The following is a 24,915-nucleotide window of genomic DNA, read 5'->3' on the forward strand; positions in this document are numbered from 1 at the left end:
TGAGGCTATCTGGAGCTACCTCTAAGAACTACTCTCCCTGAAACTCAGTTGGCTGACATGTGGCAAAAACACAACCCACCAAAACTAAACTCCGTCCCTAATTCCTCTTTGCGCTAGCCCTGAGCGAGGTTCAGATATAGGGATGGCAGCGAGTTCTTCACTGGGTCCCCATGGGGTCGGAACAACAGATCCTGTTTCAGTGAGCCAGTTGGCTTGGTGTGGCGCAGTGACCGCATCACCATCTTCGGCTCAGAGTCTGTCAGTCAGTCACAGTCTGCTGGTCTGCGGCTCCAGTGGTCAGGCAGGAGTTCATGCTTTTCTGGTGTCTTTGTCTGAATGTTTCTCTGACTGCCAGACACTTCTCTCAACTCTGAAACCTCAGTCAGTGCCTGAAACTCTCTTTTTTTTCTCTGTTTCCGATCCAGGGCTGTGATTGCTGAACTGGTCACATCATCGGCCCAGCTGCTCCTCATGCCTCTAGGTAAGGCCTGTAAGCCCGGTGATAGTTCTGCTTGCGCAAAGGCAAGATGAAACACACACGTTCATGCACAAATGCGTACACGTACACACATATCAGAGTTTGAAGGCACTTGACAGCGGAGTAGCAGCATAAATAACAGCTAAATGTCCCCTTTGATTTGTATCCTGAAACTCTCCAGTGCAAGATGGGCTGTTGTTTAGAGTTTTAACAGAATAAACAACAGCCACAACAGGGGTTCTTGTACTGAGACTGACATGTGGGAATGGCTTTCCCTTATTAAGTATCTGCTCTGCCCTTTTGTTTTTTTCAAAGCAGCAGGCGCACATTTTCCCAGAGGTCTGGCCAGCCCAGCAGTGTCCTGAAGTTACCAGAACTGTGGGATGTATTGTGACAGACTTAAAATGTGAGGAAGAGGAGCCCTCATCACCCATCACCTCTGTTAGATGAAAGGCCCCGAAAGCAGCCTGCCACCCCACTGGACACAGCTCAGCTGTTACAAGAAGTGTTTGACAGAAGTGGCAGGTACTTGACCTTCTCTCTGGCTTTTTCCTCTTCTTCTCTCTCTCTTTTTCTTTCACTCGCTTCCTCGGTGTCGCTGTTTTGCGACAGGCTGACCACTCTCGACCCCGCAGCCTCTTGGGTGTTGTCGGGGAGCTAAGAGTCCCAGTGTGCTGTAATATGCCTGCATTTCTTGTTTGTTTATTCCCTCTATTTTCAACACTTTCTTTGCGCATGCCGGAGATATAGTCTCCCTAGATATAATCCAGAATCACAATAAAGATTCTGTCACCACCTTTGGTTGTGATGTTGATCTTCAGCCAAGCATGCAATGCTGTATTAATGTAGAGGTGAAAGTTGCTTTGTTTGTAGGTAAGTTGCTCTCAAAGGTCAGGATGGTGAGGCGAAGTGGAAAGATGAATCGCTGCTCAGTAGTAAAAATGAGTAAAAGCTAACGCGAGTGAGCTCAAATGGCATAAACATGGGTTCTGTTACTTGTATGGCGTTACATGAAGATTATGACATTACAACAACATCCACCAGGGAAATCAAGGGAGACTTACAGTGGCAAACATAGTAGGTTGCCTACTGTATTCTGAGTCTAGATCTGCATGTCTGTTGGGAAGGCAGCTGAATTTTTAACAGCCTTGATGCACATTTCCATTTCTCCGGCAGACAGTGTCCCATGTATTCATCTCTCCTAACAATGGCGAAATGTCAGCATACTTTCAGGCTGCTCTAAATTAAACATTCATCCCCTCTGAGTATACAGCTATAGAGCTGTTCTTGCCATTTCCTCCCACACTATTTTTCTATTTTCACATTGAAGGCTTTGGCCAAATGACGAACAAGATACTTTCTCTCACTTTGAACCAGATGGTAATGATGTAGAGTATTTAGATTTTTTTTTTAACTTTACAAATATGCCAAATGACAATTGTCTGGCTTACTTTCATGGTCATATCCCAAATGTCCCAGGCCTCGATATGTGCAATGGCCAAGAAAGTTGAAGACAAGACTTAAGATGGGGAGGGGGATATTTTATTAATGGGAACTATTAATATTCCATCGCAGTGGGACGATGGTGTGTTTCTTTTTGCAGAAGCATAATGAATAACTGAGCGCCTCCCTGGTACCCGATTCCTCAGCATGAATATTCAGGCTCTGGTGGTGTATCATGGGAGTGTTGAGAGCCTCTTCTCCACCCTGTAGTGGATCACACCCAAGCATTTTGCCTCAACTCTCTACTCCTATCTTATTTCCTAAATAAGAGAGGAAGGAATAGACTCAGGCATGTGACCAGTAGCATCTGGGGACTGGCGCCTATAGATCTGATGCTTGGCTCTCAATAACAGCCCTCCACAGAGGCTGGATTGATTGATTACACTAGTGTGGCTTTGTGTGGGTTTTTAATTGATTGATTAATTGTGGGCCTTGGCTGAGATGTGATTGATTATGAGTAGTCAGCAGCGGGTCGGGGTTGGGCTGTCAAAGCCCACAGGGTGAGAGGTGAGCTCTTGTGGCTACTGTAATACGCTCGTTCTTTTATCCAACAATCCCACTTTCATCGCCGATGCTCGGTGCAGCCGCACATTGTCCTTGCCCCGGTCACCTCTCTGGAGATCTTGTTCCCCCTCGTTTCAGTGCGTATGTGCATATGTTCACATGTTGTGTTGCCGGGAGCTCTCTATGTCCTGTTTTTGCCAGGAGAGTGTTCAATAATGTCAGGTCTGTGGCATTCAGTAGATACAACAAAGAATTCCTTACAAACCTCAAAGACTTATCTGTCATAGAGCCCGCACTTGGAAATAGAAACAGTTCAAACATAAAGAGAAGAGGAACAAAGAGAGGCTAAGTTTAAAGAATGCATGTGACAGTGTGGAATAGAAAAGGAAAAGAGTGACCCTACTCCAGAAACCCCATTCAGATGATTAATGAATAAGACAGAGAGAAAGAGAGAAAGAAGGAAACAAACAAAGAAAAGGCAAAAAGAAAGCAGGAATCAATTTTATAATATAGACCAGGCAGGGCAGACAGTTGGAGTTGTACGCTACTATGTTTTGATAAAATATTCATGTCCACCAGTCTTTGACTTTTCCTAAAATAATGTTGTGAAGCACCCCCTATTGTTAAAAATAGTGAAGATGAATCCAGATTAAAAACATTTATACCTGTAACCGCCACCTGGTAAAATATACCCGTATATTAAATGCATTTATTTTTTGCGTAGTTCCGTGTTTAAACATTCTAAGTTGCTAGGAAACAGCATCCGTTGGAGTGTGTGATCTGACAAGTCATAATTAAATTATAAAAAGAGCAGACAAGAATGACCTGCAAAAAAAAAAAAAAAAAAAAAAAAAGAAATTCTTCACCAAGTGCTTGAAGTGCAGGAAAGCAGTCTGTGGAAAATTCACAGTCAAGGTGCTGAATGTCTCAAAGTGTTTTTTAGGGACACAATCAGATGTGTTCAAATGACGATGAAGATACTCACAAATGTTCATTATGTATAAAGTTACTTGTAGTTTTCATGAATGAAACACCAAAAGAGAAATATACGTCATGATGTTATAAATTAAAATATAAATAAATAAATTAATAATTGAAAATGTGAAATTGTGCGCTTGACTTTGTCATGTCGGTTTTGTTGCGACACTAAAGGGCAGGTCCATTATTTTTGGAGGTTTTTATATCATTCTGTAGCTTCCCACTAGTGTTCCACATGTATTCAACTCCAGTAATTCAAATTTTGGTTGAAGTACGTACGTTCTAGTGTCAAAATCCCATTTTCCCAAGCTCTTCTAAGAACTTTTTTCCCACGTGACCCGACATAGGTTTCTGCATGATGACGTTGCTACATACAAATCGATATAAGCCCCATAGCCTGCCTAGCCAGCAGCCACAGAAATGGACAGAGCACCTACATGCTGCTGCTGCTGCTCAAAGTTTAAAAAAATAAATTCTGAGCTCTCCTCCCACCAGCAAACGGCTCCGGATTAGAGTAGATCACTGGAGTCATCATTCCTACAGTATCCTGACATGGACAAAAGTTGTGTATTTACAATAAAGTGACAAGTAAAAACAAGCAATATATAGTTTTATAGATCAGTGGAAACATTTTATTGTCCCAGACTTTCTATTTCCACTCTGCTTTTAGAGATCATTAATGACACTAAACACATAATGATGATTTTAGCTGAATTTTAATTGTGCAAATTTTATTTTATCCCCGGAGTGAAAGCTGACAGTGTGAATTATTTTACATTCTGATTCTGTCAATGCAGCTCAGAATAACTTGAGACAAATGTGTGATGATGACTGGAAAAAACAAAAAAAAGATTGTCTTTCATTAGAAAAATAATCCACACAGTGTTAATTGGCTCCCATGATTATAAATGTGATGTTGTGGTCAGATAGACCTCACTCTGTGGTCTGGTATTACATTCAAGTTTTTTTTATGTGACATATTTCATCATCTAACTAAATAGCAGAACAATACTCACTCTATACTTAAGTCATATATAATAATTCCTGCATGTATTTTAAGCCTTAGCCTACTTTTAATATGTGGAAATTATTTCTAGTTTTTCTACATCTTCTTATTTTATTGTATGATTACAGCTTTCATTAACATTTAAAAAAAACAAGATGGAGTCATCCTTTAAATCACCCATAAGTGCAATAGTTGTTTATTGTTATTATAGATCATTATTGTCTATTTGTGGTATTTAGGCTACTTTATTAATTTAGATAACTTGGGTTATCTCATTATGTGATGAATGTCGTTTTATAATAATATCGAACCACTCAAATATGTGAAAAAACTCTGGACAAAAAGCCAATGCATTTCCATCACTGTATAGTACTGGAGAAATACAATTGACCAAGTTATGAGAATTTTAGATTATTGTCAAATTTGTGCCTAGTTTATAAAATTTTAAATGGTTTGGCCCCTCCTCCACTATGTGATTTTGTGTACACTTGCTCAGTAAGTTCTATTAGATCCTCCAGAATATCCTCTATGCAAAATTGTACCATTTCGTCGCACTGCGTTTGGGCAGTCAGCGTTCTCTGTGAAAGTCCTACCTGATGATATGAAGAACTATAGTTCAATAAGTACATTCAAGGCCAAATTAAAAAATCTACTAAAGACCAATCAGCTGTGTGACCACTGAGTCTAAACTCCATCTATGGTCTTCTCATTAGCGCAGGTAGTCTTGCTTTTAATTTGACAAGTTCACATTATTAATTTCTAACTGACATTGTGGGTGTATGTGATGTGCTGTTGTGTGTAACTTTGTATTTTGTATAATGTGTCCTGTGTGTTTTTTGCTTTGTGCTGTTTGTTATTGTGTTGCTATATGTTTTAATTGTAAGGGACTGCAGATGGAAATTAGTTTAAGCTAACTCTGGTGCAGTACATCAAATGTTAACATTTATGTTTAAAACTGTACATTGTCCCAATAAATACGAATACAATGAAAATATTCCTTTCTAATACCAATCAGTGATCATTTTAGACTGATTTATACTACTACAGACCAAAACACAGGTGATGATTAAACAAACTCATTTTATGACTTTAGACATTACTTTGTGCAGACAATGCCTTAATACAATGACAGAATATATTTTTTTAGGATTAGAAATGCGGCAGCCAGGTGCACGGATCGCCCACATTTCAACAGTAGTCCTATCATTCTCAACAAATGATACACTGTCCCACTGGTCTAATAAATAAGAAAGTTGTTTGTCTGTTTTGACTTTTAATTCGGATTGGATTAGATTGGGGACGTTGGGTGTATGGCGACCAAGTCACAATGCTTCGATGCGTCACAGTCATTCAGGACGTGTGACAGGTAAACAGATGAATGAATTAACAATAAAACAAACAGGAGACAAATAAGCGAACAAACAAAGAAACAAATGAACTAATAAAAACAAAGGAAGGAACAAATAAATGATTTAATTAATGGACTATAGACTCTAGCATGGGGATGGTGAGTGTGTGTGGTTATCAGTCACAATCTGTTTGTTTATAGTCTCCCTAGATATAATCCAGAATCACAATAAAGATTCTGTCACCGCCTTTGGTTGCTTAAAGGGCAGGACGAGCATCTTGACAGGTTAAGACTTTGTCAAATCACTCATTAAATCGGCGATACGACAGGAACATGCACTTATTGTGCTCTATTTACTGAGCAAGTCTCTCAGGGAAATGTCAGAAGCTGTTGGGAAGGCACAAATGTGTTTTGCTAATAAATATCCAAAAGCTGCTCTAAGTAAGTACAAGATTAAAGAGAATAAACACTAACAAACACGGACACTGAATGCATGTTCCAGGACACTGATTGCATGTTCATGCATACCTGTTTAGACTGTGAGTATTCATGGTTTAGCGCCTTTGCCGTCATCTCAGGGTCAAAAAGTGTAACTCTCATGCAAGTCATGTTATAGAAAAGACAAACAAAAAACGTGTGCGTTGTAATTTTACTTCTGCCAATTTTCTGCAGACTCCTCTATCCATTGAATGTCCTTGTGTGTGGGTCATACTTTGTCTATTTGACTACTGATATTAAGCATACTGTTAAATTAATATGAAAAAATTCATACACAACTCTGTTCAGTCAGATACATGTGTTTAACTGATTCATCAAGGTAAGCATTTATGATATAAAGGCCCAGGTGCATGCATTCAGAACTTACAATGGTACATATGCTGTCAAGTGTAGTGGCCTTGAGGAGAGAAGGACTGTTTCTTTGCTCGTTGAGCACAGAGAGGAATGACTTGTGATAAGTTCAAGACTGAAATTTGCAAGGATTTTTGCAAGACCTTCCAGCTTCAAGTCAACAGTGGAGCAAAATGTTCATAGCTGCCCCCCTACCGCATGTCCTCATGTTGTGTCTTCTCCCTTTCCTGGACACTCCAGAGAGAGATGTGTGAGTGGGCCGCATATCACAGCAATCCGTCAGCCACACTCTCCCAAATTTGGTGTATGGTATTATGAAAGTGGCACTAAAATACATCAAATTCCCATATCCTACAGTAGAACAGACACAAATCAAAACCTCAAGTCAGTCTCTTGAGTCCTCTTTAAACTGCAAACATATACATTCACTTTCACAACACCAACTTATACCATATACATACATACATATATATTATACTTATATAAAATATGGATTCCTGCTGGCCAGACAGATGCCACGACTTGGTGCTGCAGAACAACATGGCATCATGTGTCATGACAAGAGTAAACCTGAAGTTAGAGGGCACATTTTCCACTGACTGACTCGAAGTTAAAGTAACCCGGCTCTCTGCTGGCAGCTGGCAGGTTTACATATATCTAGGTGATAGAAGCTATGTCCTGTTCACATGGCCAATGACAGCCCTGACCCACTCCTGGACCCTTCTCTTGCGTGCAATTTGCACTCTGTCACGGAGTGCACTGTAGGTTTCATGGACAGCTGGTGGACTTGCTTGGACACTGCCGACAAGAAAGGTCCTGTCATGTGCTACAGTTCAAATCAACACCATCAGTATGTAGCCTAAGGTCTGAACTTTGATGGATATGCAGCTTAAATTAAATCAGTGTCTGACTCTGATGATGACGGCCTCTTCTTTTATGTCCCCTGTCAGCGCTCCGCCTTCCATCTGTAGCTAATAAATGATGGCTAGTCTGTTTTGAGTTCTCGTCAACATTTTCTTATAACTTGAGGTCAAACTATTTCTTGATTTCATCAAAGTTGTGCCTCTGAAGTTACAGCATCAGCAGCAGTTTCCTGCATCAGTGATTTCTCTGGGTTGTTCACTACTTACACTGTGAAAATCATAAATTTTTGGGTCTCGTTGCCATTTTGTCACATAGTGCTGTTTTCTGTTTGGGTTTTCTAAGATGTCTAACTATGCCCGCTAACATATTAACATCACCATTGCAATTTATCGGAGACAAATTTGAAATGTGGAGCATGTTAGATAAAGACCTAATTTGTATACCATGTTGTAAGTACCTTTGTTCAGAAGTTGTCTTAACAACAACTCAAGACAAGTGTGAGTGAGGCCTGTGGTGTTTGGTGCTGGTTCGTACCTTAGAGCGGGAGATGCATCAGACTTAGGCTTTGCACAGCTTGTATGTCCCCCATGGGGCCCAACAGCAGAAGCAGTAACGGAGTGAATGCTACTAACCCTTCCTGCTTCCATTAGAGACAGAAACTAGAGGATTACTGCCAGGGGCAAGGCTAATGACTGTCATGGCCACAGAAAGCCGATTTACTGAAACCGTGGCAGGGAGGCGTGAAGCCGAAATCTCCCACTAAGACCCAGTGTGAGAGGCCTTAATAAAGGAGACACTCTGCCTTATCGTCTGCTTTCTTCAGTGTAAAAGTTGTAGAAATCGCAAAAGAAGAGTATGCAATATGTGCATCACTTGTGGTAATTTCTATGACTATTCAACCAAAGAGAAAAAAAAACATGAGTATGTAAGAAATAATTGGAAATAAAGACAATCAAATGGTGATAATATTTCTTTGCAGATCCACAAACCTGACATAAAACCCTTTTGCAGCCAAATCTCCAGGAGGGATTTGTCATTCGCTTTAATATTCATGCTACGAGGCACAGTAGAAATAAATAGTCCCATCGTCATTACTAACTCATAGGACATAAGTCACTAAAAATGATAGTGTTGTAAGTGAGTGGGAAGTTACAGACAATGAGTTGCCGCCTTTGTTACGGTAACAATACAGTTGTGAGAAGAACGTGACAAGACGTTTTTAAATGTTAATGCTGTTTGAGGTTTAACGCAGGCACTTGACGACATTCATGTTTCCATTGTATGGGTTATGGTTTTGCAAATAAAAGCATTTTTCATAACTAGGACGTAATCACTGAAAATAGAGGCCATGTGATGGGAAGTGGGGGTTACACATTAAAGGCCGGGGTTTTCTTTGTTTTGTTTTTTTTTTGTGGCATGTTAAGGAGCGAAACCCAGTGTGAAACACAGCGCTGAATGCAATGAGATCCGTCCCCGCTGCCAAGATGCCTTTATATTCCACATGACACCGTCAAGAGACACTTCAGCTCAGTGACATTTAAGAATATCTGATCTGAGGAAGTTCTTTCGTTTACTGCTGCTTCTCTTATTCCCTCCATTTTCTCTCCCTCCTTTTCTTCCACCCTCGCAGTTGTTCTCCCCTGCTCCCTTTCCTGTCTACATAACATGCACATACGCATACACACACAAACACACATGCCTGGGCATTGATTCGGCTAGTTCAGAGTGTGCAGGGGCAAGAGAGAGCACTCATGGAGAAGTTTGTACAATTGATCTCTGGAGGGCTTGAGATGCAGGACCCACACACTTCTCTTTCTCAGTCTTTCTCTCTTTCTCTCGCAGCCTCTCACACTCATTCTCTTTTTCTCTCTTCTGGTCCTTTGTTTCCTTCGGCTGAATATGCATTTTCTGGATTAGAGTGAAGGAAGGAAGGAGGAAAAGGAAAAAGGGAGGACATTGCTGCTCTAAGTCTGCGGTTATAGGAGCTCAACTGTGGAGTTTGTGCAAAAAAAAGGGGGGGGGAGAAAAACTATTTCATCCCTGGAGGAAGTATCTTGGTTCACTTGGCAGTAGGACTTATGGATGTTAGACAATGTGTGTCAGCTTGCAGATCAGTGCTTTCTGCGGTTAGTCCTCTATTAGGGAATCCACGGTGCTTTAGTTTAAGGTTATAAAAGGAGACTTCACCATTTCATTTATCCACGTGTGTCCCCTGACTCACTATTTAGTTTAGCATACTATTTCCCTTGCTCTGCTTAATCACGGTATCCAAATATGTTTCATCATCCTGCAAATTCATCCTGCAAATGTCTTTAAAGCGGCTATAATCACTATTTTTATGGAACTATGGATCACGTGACTTTTTGTATGTGAAAAGAGTCACAACACGCAGAGAATTATCACCTGACATTGAAGTTCCCCTCAGCACTATGAGGCTTTATAATGTCTTTCAGCTTATGGTTTTGGCCGAAGGCTTTTGATTCACTCTCATCACTCTTATTGTGTCATTTTTAGTGGAAAAACTCTTAAAACACACTGCAAACCAAACACCTGACAAAGTTAACGATTAGTCGGTCAGTATAGTGGTGCATTTAGCAGCTAAAGAAACAAGATATTTCCCTCAGAATTAAGTGGAGGGTGAGAATGGACCAACGAATTCAAAGGACTGATAATGTTAGATGTGTAAACAGACAAGTGTTTGCTAATCATCAACTTGAAAGGTGATAATATGTCAGTGTTTTGTTTACAGCTTGTTTCCACTACTCACAAGTGGCCAAAAAAAAATCAATTACTGCAGGTTTAACTCAAAAGCAAAAAGTTCTAAAAAATAATGTAATATCTTTATTTTTATGGCACTTATCAAAACAAAATTACAAAATGCTTCACATAAAAAATCAAATAAAAACACAGCAATAACAGAATAAAGTTACTAAAAGAGCAACATAAAAATTAAAATAGTAAAGCCCATAAAACAGAATAAAAACTAGAATCAGGTGAAATCAGGGAAGGTGGTACGATAAAAGTATATATTGAGCTTATATTTAAAAGAAACCACTGACCCAGCCTGCCTTATTTCCGCGGGCAGGGTGTTAAGAGCCTCAGGGCTCTTTATTTCAAAAGCTTTGTCCCCATTCGTCTTCAAAACCAAGAGTCTGGAACAGATACAAGACCCCTGCCCGAGGATCTCAAAGTGCGAGCAGGGTCGTACAAGGATAAAAGATCTGAGATATATTGAAGAGTCAGACCATTTAGTGTCTTGTAAGTAATTAAAAAAACCTTGAAATCAATTCTAAAACATACTGGACGCCAGTGTCAAGAGGCTAAAACCGGGGTGATGTGTTCAAAACTATTTACTCTGGTTAAAAGCCTTGCAGCTGTACTGTCTGTAACCGGTCTACAGTTTTTCTGTCTAGGCTGTTACAGTGAGATAAAAGCATGTATAATAGTTTCTGTATCTTTAAAACTTACAATAGGTTGAATTCTGGCGATGTTCCTTAGTTGATAAAAACATGCTTGTACAAGTTTTGTAATGTGCTGCTCAAAGTTTAAATTATAGTCAAATAAGATGCCAAGATTTCTAGCAACAGGCTTAATGTATTCAGACAGGTGCCCAGTAGATAATGGGCAGGATTTAAATGTTTGTATTGCTGGAGCCAATTCGAGGAATTTCTGTTTTAATAGAGTTCATTTGAAGAAAATTGTGTAACTCAGCATACTGAGGTCAGTGGGCTTAACAGGGACATACAGCTGTGTGTCGTTGGCATAACAGTGAAAGGAAACACCATGTATACGAATAGTCTGTCTAATAAAATGCTGTGATCAATCGTGTCAAAAGCTGCGCTCAAATCGAGCAGTACAGAATGGAACACGTACCAGCATCATTGATCATTAAAAGGTCATTTATGACTTTAAGAAGGGAAGTCTTTGTGCTGTGATGCTGATGGAAACCAGACTGAAAGGTTTCAAAAATGCTGTTTCCTTTCACAGCAGCAGAGAGTTGCTTAGCCATGTATTTTGGAGATAAAAGGTAAGTTTGAAACAGGTTGATAATTTTCTAGAGCCATAAGGTCCCAGGCTTTTTTAGGAGTGGCTGAACACTCGCGGTTTTAAAGTGGTCTGGGAAGCAGTCCAGGTCTATGAACTGTTGAAAACTGAGAGCAACCAGGATCCAATTGTTTCAATTACATCAATTAAAAACTTTGTTGGCATTATATCCAGTGGACAAGAGGACACCTTCATGTCGTATATTAAAAATTTCAGTGCAAATGAGATCCTTGCATGTGGATCGCGTAGAGGAATCGCGTGCGTAACTCAAACAGCCGTGCACGCGTATTATTTTTGCAAGCGCTTTTACAGCGCTCGCTTGCTAAATATCTCTGTTCACACAAGCAATATTGTAGCCTGCGAGGAGAAAACCATGCTTTGAGCGCGTGACTGTCATCCCCGAGAGCACAACTACTATCACTGCTCTCCTGCTCGTGAAATTTTGGCGAATGGTTTTCCTTTTTGGCAGTAAGTGGGCGGACCCAGTCACCATTGTATCCCTAAATATAATTGGACAGCTAGGTACGGCAACACCTCATGGAACTTTTCATCTGTTTTTAGCATTTTAATTGTATTGTATGACATTTAACACAGCATATGAGTTATTACATAAAAATGTGTGTGTGTGTGTGTGTGTGTGTGTGTGTGTATGTGTGTGTATTCTGTAGTACATATACACAAAGGACCAATTTGAGTATTAGACCTGTGTGTTAGTGTATGTGTGAGGGTATCTATCTTTGTGAGGACCAATTAGAGTTTTAGATTTGTGAGTGCATGTGTGTATGTGCGTGTGTGACAGACGCACACATACATAAACTTGCCCCTATCAATAGGTCCACAAGCCACCGAGATAGAGAGAGAGAGATAACACAATGGTTGAGCAAAGGCCATTAGGTATAACAGGTATAAAAGCTTTGTCAGTATCAGCTAAGACAATGAGTTTATTGGCTATTCTGTATAGTTGTGGTGATGTAGGCAATAGCTTATATTTTTAAGAAAGAAAGCTCAATCAGATACAAAGTTTCTATACTTTTATTTTTTAACACTGCTTTTATAACTTTCAAGGCCAAAGAATTACATCTTGAACATGAACCAAACAGTTTTACCAAAATATCCAATATAAAAACAACTATAAGATCTAAGTAAAAAGAAGAAAATGTCTCAGTGTTTGATCAAATTAATGTCAAAGATGGAAGAAACAAAAGATACAAAAGACAGCTCAGACAAACACATTCAATAAATTACTGAATGAGTACAGTTTTACATTTTTCCAAAGAATTTGAACATGAACCTACGGAAGCGTAATGCATTCACTTGAGAAAAAAAAAACTTGTTTTTCTGAATTAATAAGATAATTATCTCAGAAATCATAGCGCCTTTTACACAGTTTGTTCAAGGCTCGCTGTTCTGTATAAAAGGTACAGTCACGGAGTGGGGGGGCTACGGACGCTGGATGACTGTGTGCGTAAAGGGGACAGACGTCAGGCGGTGCAGTGTACAGCTGCAGTGTTGAGCGTAGGTGTGTGTTCGGGTGTTTGTGCTTTAGAACGTAACCGCTCTGAAACAATCAGAAAATAACAGTTTATTGATCTGATTCACTTCGCTTTTTCGCTACCAGCGCTCCCTCTCTTCATTCACTCTCTAGCTCACTCGATCACAGCTGCTCTCTCTCTTTTTCTCTTGTCTTTTTTAAAATGAGTTGGGAAGCCGACAGAAGAGTCTAACTTAACTTTTAATGTTATCAAACGAAGAGTAATGTCCTCTCCTCGTCATAGTAACGTCTCTGTACTCCCTCACGGCAGAGTCTGATCTCCGTCACGCCTCTGAATCTGGACCGCCGGCGTGCTATGTAAAAGCACACACAGTAAGCTTTATGCCGGGTTTGTTTAGTTCAGCGTAAAAAAACAAAAGGTGGATCCTCTTCACAGCTATAATGCGGGTTCTCTGTATAAAAGAGGCTTCTGAGAAAGACTTTCAGTGAAAAAAATTGAGTGAATTAACGAGATACCTCAAAATCCCAAGAGAAGCTCTCATTCCTACTTGAGAGCTCTTAGCAAACACGTCCCCCTGTTCAGTTTAATCCAGTTTTATTGAAACATTGGGTCTTTAAGTAATATAGATGGTATTGTTATTGGTTTGTCGACTTTGCACAAGCACCTCAGGACAGGCAAAAATGTCTCATCAAAGCCCAGAAACACACCAGACTGCCTGCAGAGCTAAGAGGTTATTTCAGTTTGCAACAAACAGGTACAGTGGGATGACTGGACTTTAATGCTGTTAGAGAGCACATCTGGACCAGCAAGCTTTAGGATTTATCTGATAACTTATTGGCAAAATAAAACTTACAACAGGTCAAACATGAGAAAAAAAGTACAATTATGTTCATAGAAGAACACAGAAAGAACATGAAAGAAAAGGCGTGTATGCATCTTTCAGGACCTTCGCCTCGCTCAGAGGCTGTGGTTACCATAATTACACTACTTTAGGTGCAATGAAATTCGGACAGTCAGGATTTTGTGGCATCTCATCACTTTAGAAAAACAGAGCGGAGTTTTGTTTTTTTTGATGAAAACCTTTCTCAGAAAAACAGGTTTTTTTTTTTCTCAAGTGAACGCATGACGCTCCTGTTTGAACCAAACATTTTTCTGTAGTAATTCATATGTTGTGAAAAATGTCACACAATACAGTTAAAATGCTGAAAACACATGAAAAGTTCCATGAGGTCAGCCTGCGCTTGTTGAATTAATATTTCTGTTTTATCTCAATTTATTCAATATTTGTGCCTACACTGACATTTTACCAAAGTAAACACTATATAAATAACTCCAGGATCTAAGTTAATAAACAAATTACCAGTTGTTTTTTTTTTTAAATCAAATTAATGTCAGCAATTGAAGAAACAAAAGACAGAGCTCAAACAAACACATTCAAGTACATTGCTCTGTGTAAGATTTCATATTTCAAGTCAATTTTATTTATATAGCTTCAAATCACAACAGAAGTCATGTCAGGGCACTTTTCATACAGAACTAGTCTATGTGGTTTGTCCAAATGGTGTTGCCGTACCTAGCTGTGCAAGATGGTGGGACCCACTCAACCAATTATACTTAGGGATACAATGATGGCTGGGTCTGTCCTACCAAACAGAAAAACCACAAGCAGGTGAAAGTTTTGTGAGCAGGAGAGCAGTGATAGTAGTCCGTTAATATTGGATACTGAGACTATGTATCTACTAGCCGGAATATATACTATGATATCATAATGGTGTAAAAATACAGATGCTTTAATCTATGTTAATGATTAAATTCACTAGTGGATAGTGGCTGCATAGGCCAAAAATAAGCTTAAAAATTGCTGAAGATTGTCAGTCTTTCTTTGTTATTTTTCTTGGTAAGTGGCCATAAAGTAACCGATAATCCACTCTAAGATATCACAATACAGGAAATAATGGACTTCACCTTTTCCATCAGGAAATATGATCATCATTAATATATGAAGTCAGTAACCGTAAGTGAAATAGCTGACTTTTTTTTTACATTTTTAAAAACTGTATATCACAAGCTGGAATGTCTTTGTGGCCATCTGATGTCTGACTGCATTTTCTCTGAAATCCTTGTATATTTGTGAAGGAGGAAAGTCTGGCGAAGGATTAGGGGAGAACAGCAAACTGCCAAAATCTGCACAGCCTGTCAGAGTTTGGAAAAGAAAGAGACAGGAGAGGAAAAAAAAAATGTCAAGAAGGAGACTACAAATGAGGCTTGTTTCAATAAGGGGATCGATAGGGATGCAGGAAAAGATGTTGTGTGCATCGATGATAAGTGTCAATGGGCAAACACGGGAGGGTCGGTTATAGAAGGAGATGCGTGTGTGTGTGTGTGTGTGTGTGTGTGTTGAGGCGGATCTTGAACAGTGAAGATAGTGAAAGAGAAATGAAGAGTATGGCCCACAGGAGACTGCAGAAATACACAAAACTGTTTTTGTTTTTTAGTTGTTTTTTGTAGCTTTGCAAAGCTCTGGTTGTTTGTGTAGCTTGAAAACATTGTTTCTAATTAAGAAGAGGCTTGATTGGAGAACAGACACTGCGTGAGATGGAAGCAGGAAAAATATTAAAAGCAAGTAATATCTATTGTATTTCAATTTCAGATCATATTTCAGTTTTATCTGACGCCTTGATGATGATCATTCATGGCTACTGTATTTAGTGGGGAATCTCTACAGGCTTTGATAATTATTTTTAGGCTGTTGCCCTTTGTGTTATTCAGTTCCCTGGCCCGGGCCTTTTGTAGGAAGATGTGATTGTTGGGGACAGCCCTTCAGCAGTTGTCCATGTCACAGGGCCTTGTGGGGGATGTACTTTTCACCATAAGACCCATCACCGCAGACCAGCCCCAACAACTGCAGTCGCTCTATTTATGATAACCTTCATCCCAGAACTGTATTATTTATTTGTGCCTCATCCAAGCCCGGCTGAACTTGTACAGCCAGCCTATTTCACATGTGCATACATTGAGGTGGAGCCTTGTGAAGGAGTAATAGCCAGGTACTGTATTTCCCCCAGCCTTGATGTCAACTGTGCCATTCAGCTCCTTTCCTCAGCGCCGCCAGCTCATATGTTGAGAAGCCTCTGACCCTGGGCTTATAGATGAGCTACTGAGAGTATCTCCCTTGTCTAGTCACGCCATTAGTCATTGATAGTCTCTGAAGTTGGATCTAAGAAAGGCTTAAAGTAGACAGGAGACCAAAGAATTTCTTTAACCTTTTATGGCACCTATTTGATTTGGTATTGTAATGATTTAAGCCAGATGAGCTGACATTTTATAGGGATATTATATACAGTATAGATAAGGAAGGGACAGGCTGTGTAACAATGGGATACTGCAAAATGTGCAGATATTCAGAAATTTCTTGATAACTGTCACTGCATGTTTATAGCATCTTGCGTACTGATGTGTTCACACTGACAATAAGACAGATTAGTTGCCACAGTGGTGCGTTTTTCTATCCTTATTTTGAATGCTGATGGCAGTAGGAGGATACCTGTTCGGCGTCTCTCACTGCTTTCCATCCCGTGTTAAAAATAGTCACGCGAAGAATGACACTGAGCCATCATGGCATGTCATTTTTTGGGATCATCTCTGCACCGAGAAACTGCTGGAACCCTTCTGTCTACCCATCTATAGAGGAGAGAAATGTCGTTTGTCATCATTGTCCACCTGGCTCATGTGTTTGTCATGTGGCGATATCTAACTTAATGCTGTATATTGTAAGATCTGGGTGTCTCATGCCGGTGTTTTTATTAGGTACTGATGTGTAGAAACATTTACCAAATTCCCCATTTCACTGTGGCTTCTTATCTCAAAGACCGTGTTGTCACTCCCCCCTTTTAATGTGTAAAAAATAATGATTTTCAGATAGTAACATGCAAATGTGCCATTTTACACACCTTCATCTCATCACGCCTTGATTATTGCAGCAGCCTTTTTACTTGCCTGAACCAAAAATCCATTGATGGACTCCAGACTGTACAGAAGTCAGCTGCCAGGCTTTTAACCAGAACCCAGCAACTGTTTTAGCCTCTTTACACTGACTCCCAGTATGTTTTAGAATAGACTTTTAAGACCTTACTGATTACTTTTAAGACTCCTCATGGCCTCTCTCCCTGCTATATCTCTGACCCCTTAGTACCGTACACGCCGGTATGTACTTCAAGATCCTTTTGTCCGTTCCAGAGGCCTGGCTGAAAACTAAAGGGGACAGAGCATTTGCGGTCAGGGTCCCGATTTTACTTAAGTTTTAATTTTTTTCTTTTTTGTCTTTTATTTCCTTCAAAAAAACATGTTTTTCTATTCTTGCTTTTTCCTAGATTATACTAGATACTTGATGATTTTATGTCTTTGTGAAGCACTTTGTAATGTGGATTTTTGAAAAGTGCTCTACAAATAAAGATTATTATTATTATTGTTATTATTATATAGGACCTTCAAACTGCGTCTCTTCTGTGCTGTGGATAATTGGTATTGGGAATTGCTCTTTCTGTTGAAGTAAGCCTTTGTTGCAAAAATATAACACTGCCAACAACACCATCCTTCAAGGTAATCTTTGCTGAATGAAGATTGAAATAGCAAAAGGATCTAAAAAGTCCCTAACCCAAAGGTCCTCTCCTCTCCATCTACTGTCTGCAGCGGGGCTCTTGAGCATGTTGTTCACACGGAGGCACATCCATCTTCTTTTTACCCCAAATTACTCACCGTCTTTGATTCTCACTCCCTGTTTAAATGAAGTGGGTGTGAGAGGGCGGGAAAGCGGCGGGCTGATGGATCTTATTAGAGGTGTTGCATTGATAATCAGCGAAGAGACAAGCAGATATGGGGTGAGAGAGGAGGTGAGAGGAGGGAAAGAGGGAGGCAGGAATGGGGGGAGAACAATAGCGACGTCTCTATTCACAGTGGCAAGGTGCCCTTGAGAGGAAGGAGACGGAGGAGGCAATAGAAAGACAGAGGGAGGATGGGGAAAAAGGGAAAAGAGAGAGCAGAATGTTGAGCTATCACAAATGTAGCAGTGATGTCACTTTGGTTTATCTCCATCAGTGCATCTGACTGACCAGAGAGGCCGTTCCACATGTGTGAGCTGAGTGAAACTCCGTGTCTACTAAGGGATAAACGTTTGTAGCGCTCTCTCTCTCTCCCTCCCTCTCTCTCGCCTCCTTTCCTTTCCCAGGCCGTCGTCTGCCCCTCCATTTATGAAGTGAGAAAGTACACATCTTTATTTATAAATCATAGAACTCTCATATCTTCCACTTGGCTTATTTGGTTACAATAACTGCACGATTCATTTGTTTTTGTCTCTGTATTCCCTGGGTTTCTTTCCTCTGCGAAGTGATTGTGTTTCACCTCAGCTGATTGTTTGTATTGGATAGTGTTCATGCAGTGCACACCTTCACCTACAACTCTAAAACATGTAGCAGCTATCCTACACTATCCTTAACTCTGTTCAGTGCTGCTGCTGGTCATGCCTCACAAAGAGAGCACTACTTTGACAGGGGACTGGTTGCTTGGAGGTGGCAGCCTGTCTGTCAGGCTGTCCAATCCCTCAATAGGATCATCTCCACCTGCTTAGATGTTTGGCCTAGAGGAGGAGCACAGGGGAGGAGGAGCAATGACAGGTACACATTGATGTGATCACAAGAATAATTGAGAGGATGTTTTTTGTGAAAAAAGCCTGGGAGGCGCCATAGAGGGGAAAAAAAAGTTGGTGCTTTTGTTTTAATAATTTTTACTTTCAAATTAATAATTTTTCCGCATAGATTACTTAATAAGTGCTCTCGATTTATCTATTTTGCCTGTTACCCTCTTGTAGAGGGCACCAAACGCATTCAGTCAGCCGGAAGAAGTGGTGAAGAAGACGTTTCTCCTGTAACGTCAGTGTAACGACGTGTGGGTGAACGTTCGATGGAAAACTTGTTTGATTTACTTCAGGTTTGCAACCCTGAACCCCGAAGCTGAGTTTTTATGAACTAGATCTGCAGGAGCACAAATGTTTTTACGGCGAAAAAGTCTGTTATCCTGTAGAATACGTGTATCCCCTCCCTACCTCCCTCTGCTCTGTAGGGAGGGGATTGATTGAAGAGGCTCCGATTCTAAACACCACAGAAAACAGAGTGGAAGGTCTACTGGGGACAATGAGGTCATGTCCTGGCTTTTAGTAAACTGCAGGGAGTTTATACATTTTCTGTTTGAGAGTTACACATATCTTTCTGGCAGAGTATAGGATGCTTTGAATCATCATGTTGAATCTCATGAAGGAAAATGAAATTTCCTGAAAAACGGTTGAAGAAATAAAATATGAACAAGACCAGGTAAAAAGCTAGTATATGGCTGTTTATGAAACGCTAGAGGGCATATAATTTGAACTGACAGATACAGGAAGTAGCGACATGTGGCGACACCTGGCTAAGGCGAGTGATGAAGTCACGCTCAACCAATCGTGTAACTTCATCGCTCATTCAGTGACTCATTCACTCAGTCAGTCACGGACATCAGCGTTTATAGGGCCGGTACCTGCGATCCATCCAACAATCAAATAATAAAAACTTTTACAGATGTGTTTTTTTTGGTGTCACATTGAGTGGTTAATATCCCGGCGACAGCTCTGCGTGGGACAGTAGAAGTGAACATACTTTGTTTTCACTCGCCTTGTGGCCGCACTTCACGGCCGCCACCTCTCATCCCTTTTATGGTGTGAACAAACTCTCTCGAGGCTAACTTTTCCATGCCTGGAAGTTGAGACGAGGTGATGTGGGATCAGGGAGGAAGGAGAAGCATTTGGTGCTTGTACAGAAGGTATTATACACACCCTGCTACACTGCATGCTAGAGGAAACACACTGAGCCTATGAGCTTGGCTTTATTAGATCCAGGCATAAAGCGACGCCGGTTACAGCTGGCGTGCAGACTTTATGTAATCACCAAGCCTGAGTCGAGCCACTAAAAACACATATACACACTCAAAAAGACATATACATACAAACTTTCATGTGTCTTATTACAGTAACTGTGGTAACTGTGGTACAGGTAGGAAGACTGTGCATCCAGTTTTGGTTATTAATACATGTTCCTTACCGTTCTCCAACCTTGTCGGCTTATAAGATCCTTTCGAAACCTTTTTGATAATATCAGAAAATGTCATCATCATCTAGCTAAAACATGTCTGTCCTTCTGAAAAAGATCACTTCAGACCACTTCACTACAAATTCCAGTAATCAGAAAGAAGTATTCTTGAAGGTTTACTTACCCAGAATACTCGTCGTCTTGGTATCCTGTTTGTGATGTTGTATTGTTCACAAAATTATAAAATAGGGTGACATGGAAATGGACAAACGGCGAGGGTGTGATGACGTTATCGGGCAAAAAATAACTGCAAGGCTGCAGAAGTGAGTAAAAAGAATAAAGAAGAAAAATACAAGGCATTAAACTTTCTCTCACCTTGTGCATTTATGTGTCGTATCTCACAAGATCTCAATATAACACTGTTTTCTTTCAGTACAAATTTTCACATGAAAAAGCAAGGTCATCTCACATCTGCGGACTACACATAAACGTTATTACGTATTTAAGACGGTGTGTGTCTCTCTGACTGTTGCTGTCCGTGTGCATCGCTGTTCATCATCAGTTTATCTCCATCTTTTATTCAGTTCCCTGGAGGAGATAAGAATAGTGGTAGTCATGAGGGAGTTGTTACCTGGATATAACTCGACCCGCTGCATCCGCGGTTGTTGATGATGGTCGTTTAAAACACTATAATGCTTATTCTCTTGAGATGGTAACATGGAATTAGAAACACCAATAGGCTATGTTTTGTTTGATTGTATTGTATTTAAATAATTAAATTTAATCTATTGTCTTTAAATATATACACACACAGTTGCTGCAAAACGGCAAACAGTGTGACATTGAATTCTTGCAGGGCTGCAACTAACAATTATTTTGATTGTCGGTTAATATGTTGATTATTTTCTCAATTTATTGATTAATCATCATTGAAAACAGTGAAAAATGGCCATCGCAGAGTCCAAGGTGATGTCTTCATTTGTCTTTGTCATTTGTCTTCTCTCTGACGAGCAGTTAAAAGCCGAAATGTAAGAAAGAAGTAGCAAATACTCACATTTGAGAACCTGGAACCATGAAATGTTTATTATTTTTGCTCAAAAAAAATTGCTCAAACGATTACTTTTCAAGTCTGTCCTAAAACAATAGTCAGGTGCCCAGATAAACATTGTCACATGTTTTTCTTGCTGTGGTTGGAGACAAAATTCACAGTCCTTCCAGGCAAAAACATATTTAAAAGTTTATTTGAAGCTAATATAAAGCTACATGAACAAACCAAGGCATAATGGCAGTGTTATTTACTTAGGGTTATATATATATAATTTTTTAATAAATATATCTTTTCTTCACTGTTTTTGTTCTCAGTCACTATCAGCCACAGTTCTTTGGTCTGCTGAATATGCTTGGCTGTGTATAGTATGTCAAGCAGCAGAACTGAGTGTCGTCCATGCATTCTCTTTCTTCTGGTCACACATCGATGCTATAGGGAGCGTCTGTAGCTTTTAAATAATGGAGTGTCAGTGTCATCTTATATGTTTCAGTATTTTATGGTAAGAGCTGGTTTGTTTGAATGCATTTGGCATTTTCCGCCTCAAAGTGGCCTCTAATCACAGAATGATACAGCAGATAAGTCAAGGGAACTTAAAAATCTATTTAAGTTGATTAATGGGCCTTGTGACATTTGTATTAAGTTGATAGTCAAGAACGTCTTCAGACTCTGGTGGATGAAAACGTGTAGGACGATTGCACGCTTATTGATTTTTATCCGAGCGGCCCCCCTGATGTCTCCACAAGGTGCCCATTAACTGAAATATGTGAGCATATGTGCTTGACTCTGCAGAGTGTGACTGTGAGTTTTCCTTTCGGAGGAAGAAAACGGCGCCTCCTGAGTCAGCGGAGCGTGATGCATCTGTACGGATGCAAGTTGTGCCTCTGCACTGACACAAATGCTACGACACCCTGCTCTGCAAATGTCAGTCCCATCCAATTAAATGGTTGAGTGATGCCATTGCCCACAAGGGGATCCCACCAATAAAGTTCTCTATTTGTTATCAGCTGTGTTTCCTGTTTTGCCTTCTTTTCTGGAGACACCTCATAAACAGGGGTACACACCCCTTACATTGCGTTCAGCGACAGAGAAAACCCGTGAGCCACTATAGTACCGTGTTTCATGCTGCAGTAGCCTCGTGCTGTTTCTGTGATCCTCTTGGGTCTTGTCTGTGCTTGTTATTCATTTGCAAGCAGTTTTGACCACCTACACATCGGCTATATTTACAACAATGTCAGTCTGTAGTCTGCAGTGTTGACTTCACTTTGATTATTGGTTGCTCTACTTGCTGTCAAGCACCCACATTATCCTTCTCGGTCGCAGTGATGAAATTCATCCATGCTGTTCAAGAGCAACCTACAGTAACAAATTTCCATCCCCGCTGCCTGATGATAGATTAGTGAACATTGCACAAACACAGCTCAGTTATTTTCCAATACTATTTCTATACACTGTTTTGTCTGTGTCAGTAGACGGTAAAAACACTGCAGTTACTGCTGTTTTTTTGTTGCCTTGGAGATTGAGCTAAAAATTAGCTTAACATTTGCCACTCCAGAGTCATACAGTACAACAATATAGTAGGAGTATCATTCTTGGTTTACCCTGAATAAAGTTTCATTCTGATGATAAGAAATAGTTTTTGATAAAACTTTATATTATATATTAGCACTGTTAAGGATGCCTGGCTGTATATAAATGCCCTGAAAGACAGGTCAGGTACTTAGAGCACACACTGTACGTAATCTGATATTCACAGGGTGAAAAAAAATTGTTCACATAGACTATAAACCATAGTGTGTCTCCACTTGGCTGGCTGTCAGAGCGAAGAGGGGTTATTGGCTGAGGAGGAACGTGTGCTTGTGTAAATCCCTCCTTACCCGCCACAGCCATTTCCACATATTAATTAAGCCAACTTACAAACCTGCTGCTAGTGGTAATGGAGCCAATCTGCCACTCTTAACAACAAGAAGATAAGACGGCGGAGAAATGTGCAGGCTTTCGCTGTCTTTTACAAGAGAAGTTCCTAATTGGTGAACTTACATAAATAATAACATAAGGTGCTACTCGGATCTCAAGGTAGATTGTACAGATACCGAGCCCGGTCCTGCCCTTGACTGTTGGAGGAGGATACACGTTTTGCACCCACACTAAACTCATTAGCCCTTCACACTTTGACAAGGAGAAACTGCAGAAAAATGATCTCATCTCCATGTTGAAATATTACATATACCGAGCTCAGATTATTCACCATTTATTCCCTGCGAAACAAATACTTAGAAATAGATTCAGATACTCATTAAAAAAGGACAGGCCTTTATGGGACCGTTGGAGGTTTTTAGCTCCCTAAAAGGAATGTGATGTTCATTCCAGCATGTTAACAGTCCCACTCTGCAAAGGCAGCTCCCGTGAAAGGCTGAACACTACATTACAGGGAAATGTTTGGGAGAGGGGCTTCTCTATGGGTCAGTGGGTAATGCCAAGAAAATGTTTGGAGTTTGACATTTACTCAGGACTTGTCTTCTATCTGCTCAAAGTACTCTATGCTAGAGAAGTTAAGAGGCCACAAATGTCAGTATTTAAGAAAATGTAACTGCAAGAATTCAAATTAATTTGTCGATGATGCAAACATAACGAGCTGCTCCAGCTGCGTGCTCCTTTAAGACTTGATGAATACATACCGAGGGAATTATAAGGCTAATTTTGTGAGAATGTGTGCAATGAGCCGACGCTGGCAGACATTAAGTGGTCTAACTCTGTTGGATTTTTCAGGCTGCCTTATGAAATGTTTGCTAATTGACAGTGCAAAGGCCATGCCGTTCTTGGCTTAGAGATGCTCAAACACCTGGGGACAAATTCAGCTTTGCTGCTCTCTGCTAATTCCATGTTTGAGCTAAATGAAGAATTCAGTGCAGTCTTTGTTTTTTCTTTTCGGCTCGTTGCAACACAGTTACAGTTGCATAGAAGACGCAAACGGACAACTTTAAACTTTGAACAAAATATCTGCTTAATAAAGAAGATGAAATTTTATTTCTTACATCAAATTGTGGATGCTATCAGTGACATAAATTGAAAATTTGTTTGTTAACACATGTATCCATTTTTTTGCAGTTTATATAGCTGATGTTCTTTGAGCACATGCTGTTATAATATAGATAAACAAATATTTTATGCATAATGTTAAGTGTAATAAACATGAGGGGAGAAAAACAAAGAGTTTAATTCCTGTGATATCAGCATGTAAGAGCTGTCAGATAAATGTCAGCTAAGATGAAAATAATCAAATAGAGTATCAAATTGTTAGAATTGTAGGTTTAATTACAAGTTATGTAAATTTAATTAGCTACAAGTACTGTACCTGATCTCCTGGATCCCCCTATTTGCCCTAAAAGTGTCTTTTTGATGATGTTTCAGGTGTTTTGCGGCACAAGCTCAGCCATCTGGATAAACTGTTCATCATGTCCTTAATCATTTGTGGTATGTATAACCAGCGCGTCTAAGTGTAGAAACATTAGGCTGATGTTCTTGCTGAGATGTGTTAGGTCTGACTTCAAGATTAAAAAGCAATGACTTATACAACAAGCTGAAGTAGACAAATGCAGCGAGTCCCCCCGAGGGGTTAAGAAGTGTCCATCAACTGTCTGTCTGTGCCTCGGCCTCAAGCCTTTCCTATCCTCTATCAGCTCGCCTCCCT

General features: G+C 40.1%; 1 long non-coding RNA gene across 4 annotated transcripts in view; it reads left to right on the forward strand.

Moving 5' to 3' along the window:
- Positions 1-419: 419 nt before the first annotated feature.
- The window catches only part of LOC137201139 (uncharacterized), a 48,835-nt gene continuing 24,339 nt past the window's right edge, over positions 420-24,915 (forward strand). For all 4 annotated transcript variants that reach the window (XR_010932133.1, XR_010932135.1, XR_010932134.1 and 1 more), the window contains exons 1-2: positions 420-481; positions 797-1,003. This is a non-coding gene — a long non-coding RNA (uncharacterized lncRNA). The remainder of the gene's footprint in view (positions 482-796; positions 1,004-24,915) is intronic.

The sequence above is a fragment of the Thunnus thynnus genome, chromosome 17 (genome assembly GCF_963924715.1).
Source record: "Thunnus thynnus chromosome 17, fThuThy2.1, whole genome shotgun sequence".
Classification (NCBI taxonomy): Eukaryota; Metazoa; Chordata; class Actinopteri; order Scombriformes; family Scombridae; genus Thunnus; species Thunnus thynnus.